The sequence below is a fragment of the Equus przewalskii genome, chromosome 13, assembly GCF_037783145.1.
Source record: "Equus przewalskii isolate Varuska chromosome 13, EquPr2, whole genome shotgun sequence".
Taxonomy (NCBI): Eukaryota; Metazoa; Chordata; class Mammalia; order Perissodactyla; family Equidae; genus Equus; species Equus przewalskii.
Genome location: NC_091843.1, coordinates 5,976,754 through 6,001,197, shown reverse-complemented (window position 1 = coordinate 6,001,197; position 24,444 = coordinate 5,976,754). Strand labels below are relative to the sequence as shown.

The following is a 24,444-nucleotide window of genomic DNA, read 5'->3' as shown; positions in this document are numbered from 1 at the left end:
TACATATTTGAAAGGTGCTAAGAGAGCAAATCTTAAAAGTTCTCATCACGAGAAAAACAATTTCTTTGTAACTATGTATGGTGAGCGTTAACTAGACCTGTTGTAATCATTTTGCAATATATACACATTAAATCATTGTGTTGTACACCTAAAACTAATACAATGTTATTTGTCAATTATATCTCAATTTAAAAAAAAGAAAGAAAACTAGGGGTCAGCTCAGTGGCATAGTGGTTAAGTTCACTTGCTCTGCTTCGGCAGCCTTGGGTCTGCAGATTCAGATCCTGGGGCTGGACCTACACACCACTCATCAAGCCATGCTGTGGTGCTGTCCCACATACAAAATAGAGGAAGATTAACATAGATGTTAGGTCAGCGACAATCTCCCTCAAGCAAAAAGAGGAATATTGGCAACAGATGTTGACTCAGGGCCAATCTTCCTCACCAAAAAACAACAAACAAACAAACAAACAAAAAACTAACAGCTTGGCCATCAAGAGTTTACTTCAGGACCTGCCTTGCTGTGCCTGCCAATCGGGAGCTATTATGTCATAAACCCTGCCCAATCTCAACCAGTTCTCTACCTTGCAAGACCCCCCTTAAAATCATCCATCAGGGACCTAAAACCCTATAAATACCTTTCTCTAAATTCCCATTTTTTAGGCACTGCTGCGACTCTGTCAAGGTTCTACCCTCCTGACTTCAGTGCCTCTAGTGAACTTAGCTTTCCTTGATCAACAGGTTTTTCTGGTAGTCTTTTGGGGCTCCCAGAGTTGACAGGGAGCTAGACAAAACTTAGGAAGGCAAATAAATGAACACGATCCTGTCAGAAATGACTCAACTCTCTGCGGAAGAAAGGTGAGGTGATAGGGAGTGACGGGGTGGCCTGGGACTACAGAGCGCGGATAGAGCTCTAGTGGTCGGAGAAAGTTCCTCTGAGGAGGTGACTTGTGAGCTGAGACCTGAGTGATGAGAGGGTGGGAGTCTGGGATAATTTGGGAAAAGAGCCTTCCTGGAGGGGGGAACAGCTTGTCCAGAGGCCCTGAGACGGGACAGAGCGGGTACAGTGGAGGAATGTAAGGCTGTGTGAGTGGAGGGAGTGACAGAGCGGGGCAGAGACTAGAAGATGCAAGGCCCCACAGGCTGCAAGAAGGAGTTCGGACGTCACTCCTGAGCCCTGGAAAGCCACTGGAGGTTTGGAGCCGGGAGTAAAGTCCAAAATTAATTTAAAAATACTAGTTAAAAACATGACTCTCATGCAAATATTATAGTGAGCCCGTGGCAAAGATTTATTTAACTCATTAACAAGAAAACCAACAGGATGGTGCAACTGCTTCAAAGAACATTCGAGGAACTGAGATGTATATGTAGTCCCTTGAGAAAGGCATGCTGAGGAAAATTTATTAAGTTAGAGACAAAACTGGTTTATATCCTACAGGGCAGTAAAATCCTAACTTCTGTAGTTATGTTTTTCATTCCAGATAGAAACCATTTTCATTGTGGTGGACACCGAAATGCTGCCCCATGTGAGCTCAACTTTTCCTTCTGTCCAGTTCTGCTTCTTTCTCTCCCTTTTCACAGGTGCTGATTCCAACAGCACCCCCACAACAAGCCTCCTGCACGCACATCTCCATCTCAGAGTCAGCATTCTGGAGAACCCAACGGGCATCATGCATTTCTTTCTTTCTTTTTTTTTTTTTTTTTGCTGAGAAAGATTGGCCCTGAGCTGACATCTGTTGCCAATCTTCCTCTTTCTCGTTCTTTCCTCTCCAAAGCCCCAGTACGTAGTTGTATATTCTAGTTGTAAGTCTTTTTGGTTCTTCTATGTGAGCTGCTGCCACAGCATGGCTACTGACAGACGAGTAGTGTGGTTCTGTGCCTGGGAACCAAACCCAGGCCGCCAAAGTGGAGTGTGCTGAACTTTAACCACTAGGTCATCAGGGCTGGCTCCATGCATTTCTAGTGCTCAAAAACCCACAAGTTAGCATGCAACTTACAGAGCTGGAGCATTAACAGGTAGTAAAGAGCAAATCAAACAATGGCACAGCCCCTAGAGCATTAAATTGTTCTTTATTATTATTAAATAATAGAGTGAGTTCATTACACAGCCATCTTTTTGCATGATTTTCATCTTTTGGATCATTTTTCTTAACAGGACAAAGTGAAGTTTTCAATCCTTGTCTGTCAGATTCCATGGCTCCTCCCCTCACAGGTGTCCAGAATGTGAGGACCACAGGTGATGATGGAATAGGGTTCTAGCCGAACCCCCAGAAATCAGGGGCTCCCTGGAGCATCCGGGCAGCCGCCCTCCCAGACCTGGGCACTTCCTCACTGTTGGCTTAAACCCCAAAGCCAGAGGTAGAGCGTGCACACTCACGGGGCCGCAGTCCTAGTCTAGTTCATCAGCTGACGTTTCGTCAGTTACAGGAGTCCAGTAAGTCTATGCGTCCGTGTCTTGGAGGTGGACTCTGTGGGGTCAGGTTCTAGTTCTCTGTTATTCACACTGGCCCACCATCCATGCATCCACCAGCTCTCGGGGTTCTTACCAGAACTACCCATTGTGTCAGTGGGGTGTCATGGAAGGATGCTGGGTGGTTCTTCTGGGCGCCTAGGTAACTCCTTGACAGAGCACATAGTATATACTAACAGCAATTCAAGTTTAATCAATCCATCCTACAGGGTTACCTCTTCAAGTGTGTAAAGATATTTGCACAAAGATGTTAGTTGCAGCAGTGTTAACACTAGTGAAATGTTGCATGCATTCTAAGTGTCTGCCTATAGAACAATGGTTATAGAGAAAGATACAGAAACTGAAGTAGCTGTGAAAAACAGAGCGTGAAGCAGCTGTTATCTGTGCTGGCAAGGATGGATATTCATGTTAAACGAATAAAGCAAACTGCAGACATATGTTATGATTAGGATCCCGTTTTACAAAACCTCAACCTTTATCTTCATGTGCATGTGTGTGCGTGTGCGTGTAGTAGAAAGGTCTAGAAGGACACCCAGCAAACCATTAATGATGATTAGTTCTGAGTAACAGAAGAGAAGAATGTGCATGCTTAATTTCTATAATTCTGTATTTTAAGAAAATTTTCACAATGAGCACGACTTTTTAAAAAATTGAGGTAAAATTCACATAACATAAAGTTCAGTACTTTAACCATTTAAAAAAGTGTACAATGCAATGCTTTTTAGCACACTCAAAAAGTTGTGCAACTATCACCAGTATGCAATTACAGAACATTCTCCTCACCCTACAGAGAAACCCTGTACCCAGTAAGCACTCACTCTGCATTCCCCTCTCCTTCTGGCAACCACTATCCACTTTCCATTTCTACGGACCTGACAATTCTGGGCATTTTATCTAAATAGAATCGTACAACATGTGACCTTTTGTGTCTGGCTTCTTTCTTTTAGCACAACATTTTTGAAGTTCATCCATGTTGCATCATGTGTCAACACTTCCTTCCTTTTTATGGCACCCTTGTTGAAAATCAATTGACCGTAAATGTGAGGGTTCATTTCTGGACTCTCAATTCTATCCCATTGATCTATATGTCTACCCTTACGCAAGTGCCACACTGTCTTAATTATTGTTGTACTGTAGTCAATAGGGAAAATGTGAGTCTTCCTGCATTCGTCTTCCTTTTGGAGATTGTTTTGGGTATTCAAGATCCCTTGCAATTCCACATGAGTCTGAGCATTGGCTTTTCTAGTTTTTTTTCGGAAAGAGTATTGGAATTTTGAGTGGGATTGCATTGAATCGGTAGGTCAGTTTGAAGAGTATTGCCATCCTAACACTATTGGGTCTTTCAATATATGAATATGGGATATTTTTGTATTTACTTAGGTATTCTTTAATTTCTTTCAGCAGTATTTTGTAGTTTTAAGTATACAACTCTTGTACCTCCTTGGTTACGTTTATTTCTAAATATTTTATTCCTTTTGATGCTACTATAAATGGAATTGTTTTCTTAATTTCCTTTGGATTGTTCATTGCTAGTATATAGCAATACAACAGACTTTTGTGTGTTGATCTTGTATCCTGCAACTTTACTGGGTTTGTTTATCAGCTTTAAAAGTTTTTTGGGGGGGCCAGCCCTATAGCCGAATGGTTAAGTTCCCAGGCTCTGCTTCGGTGGCCCAGGGTTTCGCCGGTTTGGATCCTGGGCACGGACATGGTACCACTCGTCAGGCCATGCTGAGGTGGCGTCCCACATGCCACAACTAGAAGGACCCACAACTAAAAATATACAACTATGTACCAGGGGGCTTTGGGTAGAAAAAGGAAAAGTAAAAAATCTTTAAAAACATTTTTTAAAAAAAAGTTTTTTTGTAGGTATAGATTCCTTAAGATTTTCTCTGTGTAAGATTATGTCTTCTATGACTTGAGATAGTTTTATGTTTACGAATAGAGATAGTTTTGCTTCTTTCTTTCCAATCTGGATCTAGGCATTTACTGCTATGAATTTACCTCTGAACACTGCTTTCACTGCATCCCATAAGTTTTGGTATGTTTTGTTTTCATTTTCATTCTTATCAAATATCTTCTAATTCCTTTGTTATTTCTTTGACCCATTGGTTGTCTAAGAGTACGCTGTTTAATTTCCACATATTTGTGAGTCTACAGATTTCCTTTTGTGATTGGTTTCTAATTTCATTCAGTCATGGTTGGAGAAGGTACTTTGTATGACTTCAATATTCTAAATGTATTCAGACTTATTTTATGGCTTAATATGTGATTTTTTTCTTAGGCTGTTCCACGTGTACTTGATAAGAATGCGTATTCTGCATTGTTGAGTGGAGTATTCAATACATGTCTGTTAGGTCTAGTTTGTTTATAGTTTTGCTCAAGTCTTCTATTTCCTTCTTTATCTTTTGACTAGTTTTTCTATTCATTATTGAAAGTGCGGTTTTGAAGTCTCCAGTTTTATTGTTGAACTATCTATTTCTCCTTTCAAATATGTGAGTTTTTGCTTGGTATATTTTGGGGGTTTTGTTCTTGGATGCATATGTCTTTAATTATATCTGCTTTATGAGTTGATCTTTTTATCATTATATATTGTCCTTTTTTGTCTTTGTGACAATATTTGTCTTACAGCCCATTTTGTCTGATGTTAGCCTAGCCACTCTAGGTCTCCCTTGCACGGAATATCTCTTTTCATCCTTTCACATTCAACATATTTGTGTCTTTGGATCTAAAGTGAATGTCTTGTAGACAGTATATAATTGGATCATGTTTTTTTTTTTTTTAATCCATTTTGCCAGTCTATTCCTTTTGATTGAAGAGTTTAATCCATTTACATGAAGAGTAACTACTGATAAGGAGGGACTTACTTTTGTCTTTTTGCTATTTATTTTCTATATGTCATATATTTTTATTCCTCAACTACTCCATTACTGCTTTCTTTTGTGTTAAATATTTTCTAGTGTTCCATTTTGATAACCTTCTCATTTATTTTACTACATATTTTTTGTTATTATCTTGTTATTGCTCTAGAGATTACAATTAACATCTTAATTTATAATAATCTTCTTTGAATTAATACCACTTTATATTGTATAGTATACACAACTTTGGTCCTATGTAGCTCTGCACTCCCTTTTATGTTATTATTGCCATAACTTATATCTTTATACATTGTGTTCCCATAAACATAGATTTATAATTCTTTTATGTAGTTGTCTTTTAAGTCACATAGGAAAAAAATAGGAGGTACAAACCAAAAATACATTTACATTGATTTTTATATTAACCTATTAGTTACCTTTATTGGTGTTCTTTATTTCTTTGTGTGGGTTTGAGTTACTGTCCAGTGTCCTTTCATTTCTGCCTGAAAGACTGTCTTCAGCATTTCTTATAGAGCAGGTCTTATAGTGACAAGCTCAGTTTCTGTTTATCTTGGAATGTCTTAATTTCTCCTTTATTTTTGAAAGATAGTTTTACTAGATATAGAATTCTCAGTTGACAGGTTTTTTTCCTTCAAGCCCTTTAAATATGTTATCCCACCGTCATCTTGCCTCTGTGTTTTCCGATGAGAAGTCAGCTGTTAATCTTATCAGAGTCTGCTCTACACGATGGTGAGTCTCTCCTCTCTTGCTGCTTTCAGAATTTTTTCTTCATTTTCGGCTTTCAACAATTTGGTTATTATGCGTTATCTTCGTTAAGCTGTAAACTTCATCTGTTTGCCGTGAACCTTTGATTAGCTTCTAGAGTTCTGATAACAATTGATTCTGACAGGTTTTGTCTTTTTTTGGCCAGTTTATTGCTGATTTTGTGAAAGGATGTATTTTTGGAGTTCCCTATTCCACCATTTTCATGATGTTACCACATATGTGACTTTTTAAAAGAAAAATTTTCTTTGTATTAATTGCAGATTCATGTGCAGTTGTAAATAATTATGCAATTTTCCCCCATGATATAATTTTGCAAAACTGTAGTACAATATCACCACCAGGATATTAACATCGATACAGTCAAGATATAAAACAATTCCATCAGCACAAAGATGCCTGTGTTGCCCTTTTATAGCCACACCCATCTCCAGCTATTCCCTCCACCACAATCCTGGGTAACCACTAATCCATTTCCATAATTTTGTTTTTCCAAGAATGTTATAAAAATGGAATCATATAATATGAGACCCTTTGGGCTTGGCTGTATTCACTCAGCATAATTTCCTGGAGAGTCGTTCAAGTTATTGTGTGTATCAACAGTTTGTTCTTTTTTATTGATGAGTTTCATAATTAAAACATGCAGGAGCACTTTATTTTCTGAAAACACCTTAATTAGATTCTCCTTTACAAAGTTTTAGAAGCTTGGTCACTGGCTCAGGGTTGAGGTAACAACTTGTTAAGAGACGGTGCCTGCCCTCAGTTGCCTGTGGGCAGGGAGTAGAGACAGAGCTACAGGAAAATGAGATAGGTGCCTCAGTTCTTGGATGAACAATGCTCCTTGGAAGCTCAGAGAAAGCAGATTGAATCCTATGGGGCCAGAGGAGGTAGACAAAACCATGGCAAGGACATTACCTTTAGGAGGACAAGGATTGCCAGAATAGAAAAGACTATGCTTGCCATGGTAGTGAGAAGTTATTACTGAAGGGCCAGTACTGGAGTCCTCTCAGGGAGTTTAAAATCTGCTTTGCCCATAGTAATGTATGATCTTGAGCAACAGAGTTAACAATGTTAAGCCTTAGTGCCTCAGTTTCTGCGTGTATAAAACAAGGATGATGGTTATGTGTGCATCCTCAGATTAAATGAGACGACATTTACAAGGGGTCTGGTACATAGTGAGCACTTCATAAACGTTACCTTGATTATTGCTCTCATCACTTTATTTTTGGTTTGTTGCTGCCCCACTGTCTACTATTTTGGCCTCTTGGCTTTTTTATATCAGAGCCCATAAATAATTATTGAAACTTCTTTGCTTGCAATTTTTCCAAGATTCAGTGTTTAAAGTACACAACCTTTCTGCTATGAGCATCCGGCGTTCCATCCATGTGGCTTCCTCTTGGCTTTGAGATCTCTGTTGCTTTTTGTGATTTGCGCAAATGCATTTGGGCATTGGAGGGATGACCATGCAGAATTCCTGAGGCTGAATGTGGCCTCCTAGTGGGGAGGCCCTCTGTAATTGAGATGGGTCATGCCCAGTGATGCCAGGGAGCCTGTCCAGCTCTAGAGGTAAATGGGGTTTCTGGGCCTCTGTGGATTTGTGCTACTTACATGCTACCTGCCCATGTCCTGGTGAGATGCACCGACACTCTCCAGGGTTTAGACTCACTGCTGCCCTCGAAAGAGGTCAAAGACAGCAGGACTTGGGTTCTAGGAGAGCAGGAGCCCAGATTCCCAGTGTCTGTGGTCTTCCTGGTCTCTGATCTTTCCCACGTCTGTGGTCTCAGTCATTTCCCTCTGAGTGCATTGGTTTAGAGTAGGGGTTGGCAAACCACAGCCACAGGCCTAATCTGACCCACTGGTTATTTTTGTATGATCCATGAACTAAGGATGGTGTTTACATCTTTAAATGGGTGAAATAAAACCAAAAGAAGAATAACGTTTCACGACACATGAAAATAATAGGAAATTAAAAACGTGGTTTCCACAAATAAAGTTTTGTTGATACACATATTTATTGAATATGGTCCTCATTTGCATGTCGTCTATGACTGCTTTTCGCTACCGTGACAGAGCTGGGGCAGTTGCCACAAGGACTGTATGGCCTGCAAAGCCAAGACATTTACTATTTGGCCCTTTGCAGAGTTTGCTAAGCCCTGTTTAGAGCATGGGCTCTGGAGCCAGACAGAGCTAGGTCTGAGTCCTTACTAGCTGTGTGACTTTGGGCAAGTTACTTCCCTCTCCCTGTCTCAGAATCCTCCTCTGTAAAGTAGGAACGATCATGCTATGAGGATTAAATAACATGATGCAGGCAACGTGTCTAGTACAGTGCTCGGCACATAATAAAGACTCGATAAATTACCATTATGAGTGTAACAATAATAGCGATTACTATGTTTAACTATGGGACAGGTGCAGCGGCCACAGTGGAGAATGAAACAGCACCTCTACCCTCACGGTGCTCACAGTCTTGATAAGGAAGCAGTGAAAAGAAAGACAAGTGCGGGACGGTGGGATGGACATTAAGAAAGGAGGAAACCCCACTCCAGGTAGGGAGGGAGCACGTGTATTCAGGACACGGCATGGTTCAGGGTGAAGATGAGAGAGGGGCAGACAGAAGCCTGCAGGGGCAGGTGCGAGGTAAATCACAGGCAGTCTCGAAGAGCAGTTTCTGTGTGCCAGGTATAGGGTAAGTGCTGTCCGTAAATTTTCTTATGTAATCCTTAGGATAATCTGGTGGTTGTCAGCGGAGGAGGGAGCGTTTGACGCCAGGGGACATTTGGCAATGTCTGGAGACATTTCTGTTTGCCCCAACCAGCAGGGAGGTGCTACGACATCTAGTGGTGGAGGCCAGGGATGATGCTGAACATGTCACAGGGCACAGGACGGCCCCACGACCAAGAATCACCCGTCCACAATGTCAGGAGAGCTGAGGGTGGGAACCCCTGAGATAATCCTGGAAGGAACTAGTCCTGTCTACGGCTTACTGAGATTAAGAGTGTAACTTGTTGCCGCCGAGGCCCCACGGCTTAAATATTTTCCGCCATGTCCTAGCTTCAGCAGCTGTGCCTGCGGCCATTATTCTCACGGCTCTCCCCGGCCAGCCAAGTAGGGGCCGCTGAATGGTTTCAGTAGGAAAGTGACAGGGACAGATTTCTGCTTTAGAAAGGTCACTGTGGCATCTGGAGTGGAGGAAGGACTAGCGGATGGGGGCTGGCAGGTGGGGAACTGGAGGTGGCTTTCAAGTAAGGAGGGGTTGGGGGGGTGGACCTGGGGGCAGGAGGGTGCTGGCAAGGGCAGGGCGTTCCACACTGGGTTGGCAAGTCCAGGGATGCTCCTTAGAACAGAGCCACCGCCTCCTTCCAGCCCCGTGGAATCAGAATTCCCCAGAGCAGCCTGAGAACTTGTGTCTGAGTGAGCGGCCTAGGCTGATTTTGTCATCAGATGAAACTGGAGATGCCGCAGTATCTGCTGGGCCTTGTGCGAGCTCCACACTCACGCTGAGCCCTTGGGGATGGAGAAGGGACAGGCTGAGGGCAATTCAAGGAGTACTTCTAGGTGCTGGAGATAGAGCCACGAACAAATAGACAATAAACAAATAAGTAAATCACATTGTGTGTAAGATAATGGCAAATGCCTTGGAGAAAAATGAGGCGAATGAGGGGGGCTGGGGGCAGGGGGGCTGGAGAGAGGGGGGAGCAGGAAAGGTCCGGGATGTATTCACATCCATAAAAGAATTATCTTCATTACAAGTTCTTTAGAACCTCACTAACTCTTTATGGTCAAGGATGAACTCTTCACCAACTAGCCTTTGGTCAGTTGGCCATTCCGCTGGGGAACCATGTAGGGAGCTGGCCCTTCTGTGAACGGGCCTGCTGAGGCCCAGGTCAGGGATAAGGGAGCAGGAGCTGGTCAAGAGCAGACAGAAGTCAGTTCAGCCTTGCACCTGCTGAGTGGGTGACGTTCCGCCAGAAATGGGATGAGACCCGGGGAGGTTTGCTGGACGAATGGAGACAGGGGAACCAGGCGCCTCTAGTGCCTGCCTGCCCTCGGGCCCAATTATCAGTAGGTCCTGCTTTCACTCTCAAAAGCGTCACGGTTAGGATGTAAGATTTGCAGTCACTCTTGAGATGGTCATGGACTGCAGACGGGAGAACTGATCCACAGGGAGCACGAGGGCTTCTGAAGGGGAAGGAACTCTCTGGAAGGAAATGGACAGGCCTGCAGAACAAACAGTCCCCACCTTCAAAATTAAGACCAGCCTTTGGCGTAGGTCCCAGCACATGGGGACAGCCGGGAAAGACGTCGCTGATCAGGCCAGGGTCTGGGCCTGCGGAGCACATATTTCCATGCCACTTAAACGGGCAATTACTGAAGTCACCACTCTGCTTCAACAAGAGACTTAATTAGGCGGTTACAGTCATCTCCCCGATGGAATAATATTTGTCTTTGCAATGCAGAAAACACGCGATCACGTGTTGAGTAAGGCGGCGGCTCCTCCTCCCCGCGGAAGGCCTCCCGGGCCCCCTCGCTCCCTCCCGTCCCGAGGTTCCCTCCCGCTGGCCCGGGCTCCTTCGGGTCCTCGGCCTAGCGCCTCCTTCGCGGGCACCAGCCGGCCGGCTCCTGCGCTCCCCCGCGCGGCCGCCGCCGGGAAGCTCGCCTTCAGCTGAGGCGAAGTCTGGTTTTGATTCGATCGGACTAAGTCACGGGCTTACCGAGTCTGGCTGTGACTGAGGCTCCGTCCTGGGCCTTTCAGGGACCTATGAACAAGAACTTTCAGGCTCGTGGGGTGGGGTGGGGATGGGGACACGTGGAGACAGATAAATGCAAAGATGGGGTTAAGAGTTAATACTTGGAGCCAGACTAAGTTACGTCTTCTGTCACAGCTGGAGAACTTTTCTAAATGATAGTGGTGGTGACCTCCCTGGGATGTTGCCAGGCTCACCGAGACAACATTCAAAGTGGTCTCTGACTCCCGCTGTGCTTGGAACATAGAACGTGCTCAACAAGTGTTAGGCATTCATTTTATTATTATTACTGGTAGTGTTATCATCGGCGGCCTTTGTATTACGTTTTAAAAGACTCCAGAACACACTCCCCCCACCCTCTCTCCATCCTTACTGCTAATATTAAATTTAATATTTTTGTAAAAGTAAGTAAGGCAGAGAGAAGAAAAAAGTGTTATTGCACATGCCTATGGTAAATCGTTTTCAGATCCCGGACGTTTGTTTTACCCTTAACCTAACCCAGACCCAGGAGGAACTGGGTAATTGTGTCGTATAATTCACATTTAAGTTCATAATATAAAAAATGGACCCATATTAACCGTGCCACCTCCCTCCTTCCTTTCCTTCTGTGTTTCCTGGCTGATGTTGACTGGGAAATAGGCTGGGCTCACATTGACCTCCACGACTTAGGAAGAGCATCTGGAGAAAATCTGACTCCTTTTTATTATAAAGGGAGACACAGCAATGGAAATAAGTAAATGAACAAAGAGTTACTTGGTTTGAACATTCATAAATAATATTAAATTAATATTATTAAATATAACATATTATTATATAATATATAATTGTATTGTAAGTAATAATATTAATTAATAAAGTCTATTAATATAGAGCAGAGTTTCTCCACCTCAGCTCTGTTGACATTTTGGACCCAATAATTCTTTGTTGTATGGGGACTGTCCTGTGTATCATAGGGTGTTTATTAGCGTCTCTACTTGCTAGACGTCAATGGCAAGCCCCCAGTTGTGACATTTACATATGTTCCCTGGGGGGACAAAATCGGCTCGAGCTGAGAACCACTGGTGGAGAGGGTGCTTTTTTGTGAGATCATCAAGTACAGCCGACAACAGGGGGAGTCCAGCCTGCATAATTGTAAGACGGAGGTTCTGGAATGGCGTGTAGGCCCCTCCTCCCACGAACACAGCCCTCGCTATGATGTGGGAAGCTCCTGAGGACCCCTGCAGAGTTGGAATTTGAAGCAAAGGAAGTGGGAATTGAAAGCTATTCCCAGGATCCACAATTGTGCAGCGTAGAGAAATCCCATGACAATTCTTGGAATCTTATTAGAACATAGCTTAGTAAAAGATGCCTATTTTACTCATGGTAAAACAAACATTATAACATTAAAAGAAAATTAATTTTTTAAGTGCTGCAAACATCTCATATTCCTGGCGTACTGTGGCTTTTACTCTTTGCAGGTTGCGGGGTTTCCTGGGGGCCAAACGTCCTCACAGCCACCATCTCATCTAATTATTACAATGGCCTCGGGAGGGAGATACCGTCATTACTATTCCCAAGGATCAGAAGAGGCGCCGAGGCAAAGAATGGGACATGACTGGCCCAAGGCCACCACCGGCAGAGCTGGAACTGAAACCCATCATCTCGTCCTCTGTTCTATGGTCATTCCTCGGGGATCCACCTGCTTCCAGCTGTGACTTTGCCATATGTATACCGCAACATGCAGATTCACTTATGGGTAATTTTACTATATGTTAATTTTTCTGAGCATTCAGCTCCTCAGTAACTAGTGCAGATAAGAATCGCTCACTCAGTGTGATTGTTTGTTTGGATTCCTAGCATGGTGACTTAGGGTGGAAATTTCCCCAGACCAAGGTGACTTAGTTTTCCCCTCCCAGTAACTCCAGGCAGGTGTATAATTTGCCCATTGTTTTGTAAATATGATTGCTGAGTAAGTCACATGAACCCATCAGGGAAAAACCAGGCTGGCGTGGCATTTAAAGGTACCATGGGACACGTGGTACTTGCATAGCTTTGCTGGTGAAATTATTTGTTTTGCCCTGGGGCAGAGTTACCTTAGATAAGTAACTAGATCCTCAGGCCATCATTAAAGTGTGTGATGGGGAAAGAGAAAAAAAAGGTTGTGTGGTCAAATAGATGTGGGAAGCCCCAGTGTGAGCAAAGATAACACAGGTTCTGGGGCAGGACTTCTCAGAGCCATTTAATATGCTAATGTGCTTGTCACTTTCCAAGGGGGCCAGCACTGTGCAGCCTCTCCAGATGGTGGGGTGCTTGTTTCTGGAAATATCTGAGAGGTCACTCCATAGCACCTTTGAGATCTGTGCACTGTTTCCTGTGCGGTGCTGGTCTCTGCGCACGGTGCATCTAGCAGACAGGCATTCTCATTCTCTCCGCTGTCCAGATGGATGGACCACTCAGGTTCCGCAGCAGCCAGGTGGGGGTCCTAGGATCCAGCTGTGGGCCGTCTGCTCCAAGCCTGCGTTCCCATCTACTGTGTCGCCCACTGCTCGGCTGGGTGACCCCTCCTTAATCAAATCCATCAGTCCATTCAGCTTCATGAGGGAATCAGGGAAAAAATGGTTTAACTTTCTCATTGAATTCTCAGACTCATGCCTGAGAGATTGACCCGCTGTGTGGGTTTTGGTGTTCTAACAGCTAATTGACTAGAACGTAGCGACTGTCTACGTGGCACTGCAGCGGCCATTATGAAATTGGCTCAGTCTGACAGTTCTTGCTGTCTGTCCCAAGCCTCGGGTTGGGCCTTGCATGGTCACACAGAGACTGAGGTGCTCCGAAGCCTCAGAAACTGTCTCTTCCTGGGGGGGCAGGAAGCACACGATCTTTCAGTCGGACTGGATCTGCCCCCAGGGGAAATCTCTCTCATATTTGTATTTGTTAGGACTTTTGGTTGCAAATGTCACAAATCCAACTCAAGTAAAAAGAGGACTTTATCGGTACATGAATCAAAGGAAGGGCTGAAGAACCAGGCCTCAGAAAGGGCAGCTACTCAGCTGGGCTCAGGAAGAATCAGAACCAGAGTACAGAACGTTCCAGAACACTGTCTCTACCTCATTTCTTGGCTTTCTCTCTGTACGCTGTCTTACTGCAGACTGCCTCTCTTGAGGTAGGGTAACGGGTGACGTGGTCTGGGTTTTTTAGCGCCTCCGTTTCAGCCCCCAGAGAGTGACTAGCACATCTTCTGATCCCAAGCCCGAATCCCAGGGGAGGCATCTCTCAGTGCAGCTGGGTCAGGTGACCACGCTGGGGACCCTCCGCTACGAGCAGGGTGGGAGGGGGAGAGTCGCGGGGTGTTAACAGGGAGGCTGTCAAATTAGCCACGGGAGAGAGGAAATTTCTAGAGAGGGCAATGAGCAGACAGTTCCAACTACCCATGGAAGCCAGTGATGGCCAGATGGGCCTCTCCATCAAATTCTAAACCTGGTTCTTACTTCACCTACGAAAGTTGATCATTTAGGATAATAAATTCCTATTTCATGAAAGTTAAAAATTGTTTTTTCTCACAAAAAAGCCAATAAAGGGTAATATTTAAGTGGGGCTAATAATAGTAGCTCCTCACAGGATTCTCGTGCGGATTAAATGACGTGATACAGGTGAAGTGCCTGGCACACAGTAAGAGCTCACTCACTGCTGGCTGTTGTTCCTATAATCCAGCAGACGGCGTGTAGATGGAGTGGGAATCTTCTCCTCCACCCCAACCCTCGCTTAGAGTGGATTTGTTTCTGACACAACCTCATTTCCTCAGAACAGGCCTAATTTTCCCAGAAAGCGGTTCATTTCATCAAATCCCCAAACGATTTCAGCTGTCTCACGGAATAGGCCTTCCTTGTTCTCTGTCCCAACACTGACATCCCTGTCGCTTCCTGGAAAGGCAGGCAGACAACGGCACGGGACATCTCAGTCCCACCGCAGCCTTTTCTAGACCATGGATAATGTGTAGACTGAGGCCGCTGTGCCCTTGAGCAACAGCGAGGGTACCTAAAACCGCTGGTTTTCCAAGAAGGAATGCGTAAAGGCGGCATATGGTTCTTATAACTGACAAGACATTCTGATTCATTAGAACAACCCGAATTGGGCACAAGCGAAAGCCGTGCTGGGGGAGCCGCCGAGTGGACGGCCATGACCGTGCGAGCCGGCTGGCCTCCAGCAAACCACCTCGCCTCCGAGGCTTAGTTCTCTGTCTCTGAAAGAGAAGTGAAGTTGATTTTGAGGAGTAAGTGCGACAAGGGCTGTGAAATGCCTAGCATGTTGCCTGACACACAGGGAGGGAACACAGCGCCTGGTCCCCCCAGGACAGTAGAACAAGAGAGGGAAGGACCCGCCCTCTGCCAACCCATGTCACTAGACAGTCAAATTGTTCTTTAAGCACCACTTTTCTTTTAATCAGGCTGTTCTTCACTGGGGCTATTTTAATTAAGGGCCCTCTGTCAACACAAAACACATGTTCTGAAGTCTTGCTTTGGTTACTAATGATGCCCGGGATTATTAAGTCTGGAAGGAATTTCCAGCTCCGGCTTGCTTGGTCTTTCTTCCCTGCCCCCCGCCCCTCAAGCCCCCATTCCTCTCCCATCTCAGCTTTCACCCACGGACCCTCCTTCCTTGGCATGCTTACCCTCTTGGAAATCGACCCAGGAGAACAATCTGTTCAGATCAGTATCAGGGTATAATATCCTCAAGTTTGGTCCTGACCACCTCCCATTCCTACTGACAATTCTTTCCTTCACATTCAGGCTATTATTTGGTATTCCTTCAAAATATATTCTGTAAAATATACACACACGTACACACTCACATGTACTGTATATATAAACATATACATACATATTCATGTATATATACACATACATGCATATGATATATGTATACATATATGCATACATAAACAGGCATAGACATATATACATGTATGTGTATATATAGTACAACTGAGTGTGTATTTACACATGTATAAATAAATATATATATGTCTATACGTACATACATGCATGCTTTTTCCTGTGAGTTGGGGAAGAGGGCAGACTGATCTGGTGGCTGAGCGCAGCCTCTTCTCAATTGTCCCAAGTGTGGCCAGAAGCCTCCTAAAATGACCCCAGCGATGGCTGCCTTCTGGTGTTTACGGTCTGCCTGGTTCCTTCCCCTTGAGTGTGAGCTGGACTTAGCGACTTGTTTCTAATCAACAGGATGCAGCAAAAACGATGATGCCACGTCTGAGAGTTGGCTAGAGAAGACTGTGCCTTTGGTCTTGCTGGAGCTCTTTCTTGCCTCCTGACTGTGTGCTCGGATGAAGCCGCCTGTCGTGGAGAAGGCTGCACGCCAGGCATGGAGGAAGCCGGGGCCCGACGGCCACACAAAAGCCTGAAAGCGAATCCACTCCAGTTGAGCCTTGAGACAACCGCAGCCCTGGTCACCTGGGCCACACAGCCCAGTTGGACACCCAGAGTGTCCCACTCCCGACACATAGAAACTGTGGGATAAATGTGTGTTGTCTCACGTTTCCAAATTTGTGGTAATTTGTTTTGCACAACAGATAACTAATATTCCAAAGCAACGTAGTCTGGCCCTAAACTTGCAGACTCTTGAGATTGTACACCTTCTGCAAACGGCAGAAGACAGATTCTTCCAGAAAGAGAAGATAGCGGTGGTGCCTGCCTCAGAGCACAGTGGTAAGCGTGAGATGAGGTTAACTTTTGCTAAATGGTAGCCCAGGCTTGGCTACAGGAGGGACCACACCAACATTAGCTCTTGTCATCACAGACTCCTCAAGGCTGGGCTTGCACATCCCCTGCGTGCAGACTTGCCTCAGTAGCTTCGCGTCCCTCACCAGGGGGAGTGCATCCCCCATCTCCTCTGGGCTCACAACACGCCTGTCAGAACGCTTGCCCCTCTGTGCTGTGGGTAGTGGGTTTTTTATACCTAACTCCCTTCTCTCCACTGCCCTTGAACTTCATCTTTGTGTCTGCAGCCCCCAGCCAAAGGCCTCACGGAAAGTCAACGTTTAGAAATCTCCCTTTCTACCTTTCTCTTCCAGGTGACTATGGTACCTGGTAGAAATCAGCTTAGCCCTGCGCTGGCGGGGCAGAAAGAGACTTCCTGAAAACCTCGTCCTCGTTCTTCCCCCCACAGTGGTATTTGTTTCTTTTCTATCTTTGTTTTTTCTAACTATAAATGTAATGAATGCTCATAGCAAAGTTTACATTCACACAAAGCGAAACAAGAGTTTACACGTGCACAGAAAAACATTTGTTTTTTGACTAATGTGTCCACGATGCTTAGTCTGGGATGGAGTAGATCATAAATAAATATTTACTTAATACATAAACAAGTTATTGCCAAGGGGTTAGGCTATGGGAGGGCATTGATTTTTATTTTATACACCTCTACGTTATTTGAATTTTAAAATAATCAGCCATGTGTATTTTTGAACACAAATAATTTTAGTTTTAAAAATGCAGAGAGAATGGAGTAAATAATTAGAAAAATCAGTAGAAAACAGAATTGGTATGTTTCCTGGGGCTGCTGTAACAAAGTGCCATGAACTGCATGGCTTAAGACAACAGAAACTCATTGTCTCACAGCCTGAGAGGTGGAAGTTGGAAGTCAGGGGGTTGGCGTGGCTGCACTCCCTCTAACCGGGAGGGAATCTGGCCCGGCCTTTTCCGGCATCCCGTGCTGTGCCTCCAGTCTTTGGGATCCCTTGGCTTCCAGTTCTGTAAACTGCAGTCTCTGCCTTCATTGTCCCATGGCATTGTCCCCTGCTGTGTCCATGTCTTCGCTTAACAGTCTTCTTACAAGGGCACCAGTCATATTGCATTAGGGGCCCACACTGCTCCAGTATAACCTCATCTTAAATTAACTGATTACATCTGCCACGACTCTATTTGCAAGTTAGATCACATTCCGAGGGACTGGAGGCTTAGGACTTCAGCATATCTTTCTTTGGTTGGAGACATAATTCAACCCATAACACTGTATGTCCTCCCAGACTTTCTTCCCAGTAAGTGCAAACGTTTCTCGAGTCCCCTGCCTGGTGCACGAGGCTTTGCTTGTGTAGAGAATGCTTTATTACCCAAGTCAGATGAAGTGACCCAGGCTGTCAGGGGTCCCCAGAGGGACATTCTGGCAGAGAACCGCACGTGCCCAGGGCCTGGGTGCAGTGTCGTAGCAGGTGAGTGGAGGGAAGGAGAGAAGCAGATGCTGACCACCGCAGGAGGGAGTGGAGGTGGGACGCGGGTGTGGCTGGGTCAGGAACAGCCTTGATTTCTCGTCTGGATCCTGGACCATGTCCCGTCAGGAAGCCTTGGAAAGTTTCAAGCATGGCAGTGATGGGATGAGATTTGTCCCCAGTTTACCAAGACAGTCCCAAGAAAAGTGACATCTGTCCATGGACTGCACTAAGGAAAAAATGAAACCATACCATGGACACTGGTTATGACCAGACACTTGATATAAGCCGTCTCATTGAACTTGAATGTGGCTAGTGTTTTTATCCTCCTCCTACAGAGAACAAGTAGACGCTCAGAGAGGTTGGCTGGCACCCCTGAGATTACAGCAGCAGGTAAAAAGGCTAGGATTCGAACCCAGGACTGTTAGAGTTCAAAGCTTGGGCTCTTAACCATGGCATCAAACTGTGTTATTATTTTTTTCACTCTGGATTTAACCCCAGAAGTCCGAGGTTGATAAGAATTAATGTGACTACAGAAGAGTCTTAACTGCTGCTCTGCAATGCCAGCGGGGACAGACGTGGGAGGCATCCTGCCAACCACCCACTAATACTGGAGCCTGCTGATGCCCGGGGCAGGGGCCACACCCAGGCCCCCTTAGTGAGCTTGAAGCTGCTCAGGGAAGTCCTTTCCATTGCTGGCCTGGATCCAGCTGGGAAGAAGGAATTGGAGTCACATAACCGTAGTCAGATCAGTTAGTCTGCAGGACGTGAGTCTAAATCTCGGCCGGCCACACATTAGCTGTGATGCTGGGTGAGCCAGGCCCCCCGTGCATCTCAGGTTTTTTGTCTATAAAATCGAGGCTAATAACACCATGTTGCAAGGTTATTTTGCAGCTCGAAGGAGTTGTATGTTGCTGGCACGTTATAGGTATTGAATAAATGGTGCCATTAGGATTGCCATTATTGTTGTGGTTATTACTATCTTTATTATTACATGGTCTTAACCAAAGACACGTTTTAATCAATGAAAGAATTTTACTCTAACACCCTTTTTTGGGAGTGGCTGAACTCATGCCTCTATAATCATGGGTTAGATAAAGCTAATTGCTCTTGACATTTGGAGACTCAGGCACCATTGTGACAGCAAGGAGAGCTAGCTGTGTTAAACCACATCACGCAGGGATATTTGGCTGGTGATGAATATCACCTCCTTCCAGAGAAATCTCAGAACGCTCCCAGCCTGCCTGAATTTTGAGAAGCAGAGTACTTCATGCAATCTTCCGGGAAAAATATATCCAGGGGTGAACTGTAGTCACGGGGAAACTCAGCAGCGCCGTCTGCCCAGAGGAAGTAAGGACGTAGCTCGGGACCTGTGCACAGGCCTCTTTGTTTGAGGCCTCTGGGTCTGACATGTTCCAATTTCATGTGACAAGTGGGAATAACTTCTAACATCAAAACCCTCTGCTGAGGTGCCCCAGAGGACCCAGAAAAGGTTACAAGTGTGTTATGTTCTTCATATAAACACACTCATTTCATCGCCTCTGAAATTAATTAGCTCTGTTCTGGCCGAATGGCAGTGGCCCCCAATCCTCATCAGCCTCTCCCTCCCTGGTCTTGCCAGGGGCTTAGGGGAGGTTGTCCTGACAGTGAATGTGGCTTTCATCGTTACTTTCAGTGTCCATATGAGTTTTTTTTTAAAAGAAAAGTCAAGGCTGGAGCTCTCTGATTGGCTGTTGCTGCCCAGGCCAGTTATTCAGTGTGAGAGCTGACTCTACCAGCTTCCTTACCTGGTGCATTCAAAGGCTGCTTAGTTACATAACAGCTAAGTTCCTAAAACGGAAGTCATCCCATTTACCAAATGGTGGAGCGGCCCAGGTTGGCCTTAGATGGGGTTTCCATAGGTAATGACTGCTTGGGAGGATTTAAGAGGACCCGGGCCTCCATCCATTCTCCTCCTACCCTCACTCTCACTGGCCCTAAAAAAATATTTTTAGAAAAATTTCCTTAATCAATATGGCAGTGAAGAACTTTAGGGTTTCCATTCCTTTGGTGTAAGAGACATCCTCTTTAGGCATTAAGGAGCCCAGGAGAGAGAGCTCTCTGTTCTGTCACTCTTCTTCACTCTTCCAGTTCTTTGCTCGTCACTGTGAAGGTCTCTGCACCGGTGGGTCTGGCTTCTCCCTTGCTGAGTGTCAGTCCAGTGCGCTCTAGGGAACAGCCCTTAGGAGGCCCAAGTGGGCTTCTCGCCTCCTCCACTTGCTCACCCAGGTCTCTTGCCACGACTCCCCCACCTATCGGGTTCCCAGGACTGGGTTTCAGCTCCAGGTCTTGCCAAATTGTTGAGGTTTTTCATACTAGTCTCCTTGTTTCCAGAAGTATCTCTTTAGGGTGGCTCCCAGAGGGGTCTTTCCTCAGACATTGCCATGCCTCCCATCAGAAGTGTTCCCGTGGCCAAGCTCTCACTGTGCGCCAGGCACGCTCTGACACTTGCGTTACACAGAGCTTGCATAACCTCTCCACGGTCCCACGGCAGGTAGGGGGTAAAGCTGACGTGAGGGGCCACGCTCTCTGACTCTAGAGCATTTACCACCCCAGTTGACTTTTCCCACATTTGCCACCTCACTCCCCAACTCAGAGATCCTTGGATGGGCCCTGTCATCCCCAGGATAAAGGGGCAGCTCCCAGGAATGGCAGTTAATGCCTGCCCTGAGCAGATGTAATCTACGTGGTCTGTCCACAGCAAGGGCCTCTTTCATGCACTTCCTTGGTTTCCATGTTCCGGCCATACCCAAGCCCCAATTTTCTGGTCATTTCCTCTAAAACAATTTTTTCTGAATCTCTCAGAAGTTATTCACAACACCCCCTCTTTCAACAACACTTGTAACCCCAATTCCCATCTCACCCTAGGTTTGATAAGAGCTGAGTTTATTAAACAGGCCACATTGTGAAATTCTAATGGAGGATATTCTAGTTCTTTTTTTCTTTTAAGAATTTATTTTATTTAGAGCAGTTTTAGGTTTATAACAACATTGAGAGGACGGCACAGAGATTTCTCAGTTACCTCCTGCCTCCACACGTGCACAGCCTCCCCCATTATCAGCATTGTTTACCAGAGTGGTACGATTTTAAATCTATATTGACACATCATTCACCCAAAGTCCGTAGTTTATCTTAGGGTTCACCCAATGTTGTACATTCTGTGGGTTTGGACAAATGCGTGATGACATATATGCGTCATTACAATATCATACATGGCATTTTCACTGCCCTAAAAATCTCTTGTGTTTTGCCTATTCAGCTCTCTCCCTGCCCCCGGCAAACACTGATCTTTTCACTGTCGCCATAGTTTTGCCTTTTCCAGAATGTCATATAGCTGGAATCGTACAGTGTGTGGACTTTTCAGATTGGCTTCTTTTGCTTACTAATATGTGTTTAAGATTCCTCCATGTCTTTTCACGGCTTGATAGCTCACTTCTTTTTAGGCCGAATAATATTGAGTGCTGAAATAGCATTTCTCTGGATGCGCCACAATTGATTTATCCATTCACCTACTCAAGGACATCTTAGTTGCTTCCAATTTTTGGAGATTATGAGTAAAGTTGCTATAAACATCCTTGAGCCAGTGTTTGTGTGGAGATAAGTTTTCAGCTCTTTTTGGTAAATACCAAGGAGCACGATTGCTGAACTGCATGGTAAGAGTGTATTTAGTTCTGTAAGAAACCATCAAACTGTCTTCCAAGGTGGCTGGACCATTTTTCATTCCCACCAGCAGTGAATGAGAGTTCCTGTTGGTCCACATCCTCACCAGCATTTGGTGTTGACAGTGTTCCAGATTTTGGTCATTCTAATAGATGTGTAGGGGTATCTTGTTTGTTTGTTTGTTTGTTTTTTGCTCGAGGAAGATTGGCCCTGAGCTAACATCTCTGCCAATCTTCCTTCACTTTATGTGTGGGTCACCGCCACAGCATGGCTGTCTAGTGGTGCTGGTCTGTGGCCAGAATCCAAACCGGTGAACCCAGGCCACCAAAGCAGAACACGCCGAACTTAACCACTATGCCACAAGGCCAGCTGCAGAATCTTCTTGTTTGAATTTGCATTGTCCTGATGACACGTGATGTGTAGCATCTTTTCATGTGCTTATTTGCCATCTGTATATCTTCTTTGATGGGGTGTCTGTGAAGGTCCTTTGTCCATTGATTAATAGATTTGTTTCCTCATTGCTGAGTTTTAAGCATTCTTTGTAGATTTTGGATAAGAATCCTCTATCAGATGTGTATCTGCAAATATTTTCTCCTATTCTATGGCTTGTCTTCTAATCCTCTTAATATTATCTTTTACAGAGCAAAAGTTTTTAATTTTAGTGAAGTCCAGCTTGTCAGTTATTTGTTTTGTGGATTGTATCTTTGATGTTTGTCTAAAAAGGTGTCACCATATACAGGTCATTTAGGTTTTCTCTTATGTGATTTTCTAGGAGTTTTATAGTTTTGTGTTTTACATTAGGCCTATGATCCATTTCAAATTAATTTTTGTGGAGGGCGTACGTTGTGTTCCCAGATTCACTTTTTTGCCTGTGGATGTCCAGTCGTTCCAGCAGCACCATTTGTTGAAGAGACGGTCTTTGCTCCCTTGTATTGCCCTTGCTCCTTTGTCAAGGATTGGTTGACGATATTTATTACAGGTCTCTCTAGTCTGCTCCGTTGATCTATTTGTCTGTTCTTTCATCAATACCACACCATCTTGTTTACTGCAGCTTTATAGTAAGTCTTGAAGATGGGTAGCGTTAGTCCTCCCACTTTGTTCTCCTTCAATATTGTGTTGGCTATTCTGGGTCTTTTGCTTCTCCATATGAACTTTAGTGTCAGTTTGTCAATATCCATAAAGTAACTTGCTGGAATTTTGATAGGGATTGTGTTCAATCTATAGACCAAGTTGGGAAGAACTGACATCTTAACAATACTGCACTTCCTTTCCATGAACATTAAATCTTCATTCACTTAGTTTTTCTTTGATTTCATTCATCAGAGTTTTATAGTTTTTCCCATATGGATCTCGGACATATTTTCTTAGATTTATACCTAAGTATTTCATTTTTTAGGTACTACTGTAAATTATACTGTGTTTTTAATTTCAAATTCCTCTTGTTCATTGTTAGCATACAGAAAAGCAATTGACTCTTGTATATTAACCTCATACGTGCAACCTTGCTATGAATTCCATGATTACATTTTTTTTTTTAAAGATTGGCACCTGAGCTAATATCTGTTGCCAATCTTCTTTGTTTTCCTTCTTTCCAAAGCCCCCCAGTCCATAGCTGTATATTCTAGTTGTAGGTCCTTCTAGTTGTGCTATGTGGGACACCACCTCAGCATGGCTTGCTGAGTGGTTCTAGGTCTGTGCCCAGGATCTGAACCTGAGAAACCCTGGGCCACCGAAGCTGGAGCGTGCAAACTTAACCACTCGGCCACAGGGCTGGTCCCCCCAAGATTACTTTTTTAAGTTAAATTTCAGTTGTTTTCCAAAGAAATATATGCACATTGTATTAAAAAAAGAGAAATATTTCTAAAAGACAGTAATAGTCAACAGTTCTTTTCTCCCTATGAATCTGCTCCTGAGAGGCAATTACTTTCACCTTTTAAAACTGTTTCTTATGATTATGAAAGCATGTTTTCTGATACTTATCCAGCTATCTCTTATTTTACTAATTTTAGCCATTTTTGCCAACTTCCTGTTATTGTATGTCATGATATTAGCTCTCAAATTTCCCTCTCCCCATCATCCTAAAATAGTTCTATCACAATTTTGGATTAAATACACTTTCAACCTTCATGTTTGGGTGCCTATAGTGTATCTTGTATACTGTTGAGCCAAATTTTGAGTATAATTACATTTGCACTTCTGTTTTTCCTAGACTTATTACTTGCTTCACTTTTTTTTGTTTAATGTTCTTTGAATCTAAGATTAGACTTTTCTGTCTTCCAATAGCTCAGATTTCCACATTGTCAACGATGTCTGTTGGACTACCTGCCTGACTTGTTCCCCCTGGAGAAATCCCCGCAAACTTTGGATTTTGCTCTCCAGGATGCTGTAGATCCGTCAATGTCATCATCCAGAGCATTCCGTTCACTTTTTCTCCTTTGTCAGATAAAATGTTTCCTGACTCTTCTGTCTTAGTCTTTTTCAGTTGATTCCCTTGCTGTCTTGGTGCCCATCTGCTACACGGTGCAAGAGAGGATTACTTTTTGAGATACTGCTTTATCTTTATCCTATTGTTATACTCAGTAAAAGAATCCTTTTTTTTTTTTTAAGGATTTTAGTTTTCCTTTTTCTCCCCAAAGCCCCCTGGTACATAGTTGTGTATTTTTTAGTTGTGGGTCCTTCTAGTTGTGG

The 24,444-nt window shown here is 44.3% G+C and overlaps 1 long non-coding RNA gene across 1 annotated transcript; it reads left to right on the top strand.

Moving 5' to 3' along the window:
- Positions 1-13,930: 13,930 nt before the first annotated feature.
- Positions 13,931-24,220, top strand: LOC139075381 (uncharacterized). Its single transcript, XR_011525756.1, has 4 exons — positions 13,931-14,001; positions 16,076-16,212; positions 16,924-17,020; positions 24,040-24,220. It is a non-coding gene; the product is annotated as an uncharacterized lncRNA (long non-coding RNA).
- Positions 24,221-24,444: the final 224 nt, after the last annotated feature.